Source organism: Nicotiana sylvestris, chromosome 5 (genome assembly GCF_000393655.2).
Source record: "Nicotiana sylvestris chromosome 5, ASM39365v2, whole genome shotgun sequence".
NCBI lineage: Eukaryota > Viridiplantae > Streptophyta > Magnoliopsida > Solanales > Solanaceae > Nicotiana > Nicotiana sylvestris.
Window position 1 is genome coordinate 49,040,885 of NC_091061.1, and position 2,608 is coordinate 49,043,492.

A 2,608-nucleotide genomic window follows, 5' to 3' on the forward strand; every position below is an offset into this window, starting at 1 on the left:
TTCCTTTTCTTAAAACAGAAAAAAAAAATACATCCCCTTCTTTCTTACCGAGAATTTCCGAAAAATACTAATTGATTTTTACGACGGGTTCTGTATTTATATATTTTGTATATAATTGTATATAAGTATTTTCTATATAATCTATAAGAGAAGTCTTTTCCTTTTATTTTACTATTATATGTTAAATGAGACCAAAAAGACGAAATGAGCAGAAAATTTGTATATATCAATGGAGGAAATAACCATGTGGAAAACAAGACAGGAATTCTCTACAATTACACTGTGGAACAATTGAAGGGATGTGGCGCAGCTTGGTAGCGCGTTTGTTTTGGGTACAAAATGTCACAGGTTCAAATCCTGTCATCCCTACCTATTACTGCTCAAAGGAGCAGTAACGAGGGATCAATTGAGAATTTGTGGTAATTTTTAAATTATGCGGGTAATGAATTAATTACCGGATAACGAAATATTACCTGGTGTCACACCTCCTTTTTCCTCCCCCGCGAGGGTGCGTAGGGAGTTTTTTCCAATTAAAAGACAGTCGAAACGGGATTTGTTTGTTTGTTTCAGAGTCGCCACTTGGGAATTTTAAGGCGTCCCAAGTCACCAATTTTAATCCCTGAATCAAGGAAAATATGACTCTGTTTATTATTCTGCGAACCAGAAATCCTGAGTGAGGAATTCTGTTAATCCGGAAGAAGGTGTTAGGCATTTCCGAATTCCGTGGTTCTATCACGGTCGCTTAACTGTTTTTATTCTTGGCTTAATTATCTCGATTTTACATTTTTATTGCATGATTTTGTTATCGCTTTTGTTTAGATTGTTTATAATTAAAGACCCTTCTTCGAATCGAATCGAATCACGCATACGTGTATCCGTTTTATATATTATATATTTTTTAACGTGAAAAATCGTGTCACGCGTACATATACACAATGATATTGATAATATAATAATTATTTTTTCGAATTCTTTTTTATTATAAAAATAGACTTAAGTTCGAAATTGTGCTTAAAATAAAATTAAGAACGTCTGTCGCTCTTGTATGATTAAATAGTGAACTGCACATCTCGGGTTATATGAAATTAATTTGATATTCTACGAAGAACCCCCTTTTTATTAAATGTTTGCTCGAAGTTGCGCGAACGCATAATCCGAATTGCCTTTAGAAATATAATCAGGTCACGCGAACGTATCCCTAATCACACAAGATATTCTTGATGGTAGTATAAATTTTCCACAAATTGTTTATTACATCCATACATTTTTATGTGAAAGTCATGAGAAATCACTATTTGAGATGCCTCTAAATTCCTTGAAAAGAATTCACAATTCATTAAGTGTTGACCGCAAATTATATTTTTTTGCGTGGGAATTATATTCCTCAAAAACCATTCGAGTTTAAAGAGTAAAAAATAAACAACGCGTGATTAATACTACCATTTTTATCGTAAAATACAATATTTATCTACCCAAAAAGCGAATTGTGTATAAAACTTGGGAAAATAATTGATTTAATAAACGAACTAATATTTTTTGAAGAATTTTCATGGCTATATTTGGAGCAAACGCTATTTACACATTTTTGACTTAAAATGTTACAATTTATAAATCCATCCTTCTTTTACACTACTTGTTTTTAGTCCGAGGTTATAATTATTTAGTTAATTTTGCTTACGAAGAGTGAGTTTGAGATAAATAAACCAATTCTTATTCTCTACCTATGCGAATATTTGCAAACACTAACTCTATGTTTTGTAAAAAAAAAATCGTTGACATTATTTCATACATTAAAAGAAATGAGTTGATCGCGTTCCTAAAATAACTAAGCCATTTGTTATTAAGAAAGAGAACTAATCTACCAATTGATTTAATAAGACGACATCACATATAACGTAAACATACATCATGACCTGTTCGCAATATTCCAGCATTGTAATAGTAATGGATTATATTAATTCACCTTTCAACTATAGGTTATACACATAACCGTTATTACGCCATATATGAACAAAGTACGACTGACATCATCTAGTCTTAAACAAAATTGGATATTTGACAAAATAAGCTAGTAATGAATTTCTGGGTATTTCCGTACTATTCTTTACTTAGCTAATAATATCACAAGATTTAATTAATAGCCAACTTTCTGCCATGTTCCCTATCTCAACAATTCAAACAGTAAATGTCATCACTAGTCCTCAAAACATATATGATTATCGTGGAATTTATTACTCCAGAAGGTTAATTAGTTAACAGTTTATCATGTCAAGTATAATACTATATTAACCAACTAAAACAAAACTGAAACTTAAACTAATAAAATTTAAATGAGTAGAAGACATCCTTATAATTCCAAACTTCATTTACTTGTCATGTTGAAGCTTTTCATGACATGAATTTACATATATGTACCTGATATTGGAAGCAAAAGAAAATGATGATGAGAATCAGCGGTAGTAATAACAATACAATAGCAACAACTGCCCAGCAACAGTAACAACCCAGTAACAGACCGGTGGAGTAGTAATCCCAAAAACAAAATCTTTAAGCTTTGAATGAAACAACAACCATTAATACTAATTTCAAACAAAGAAAGAAAGCAGAA

General features: G+C 31.1%; 1 non-coding gene across 1 annotated transcript; it reads left to right on the forward strand.

The window, feature by feature from the left end:
* Nucleotides 1-295: 295 nt before the first annotated feature.
* Nucleotides 296-369, forward strand: TRNAP-UGG (transfer RNA proline (anticodon UGG)). The gene has a single exon. It is a non-coding gene; the product is annotated as a tRNA-Pro (tRNA).
* The last annotated feature ends 2,239 nt before the right edge of the window (nt 370-2,608 follow it).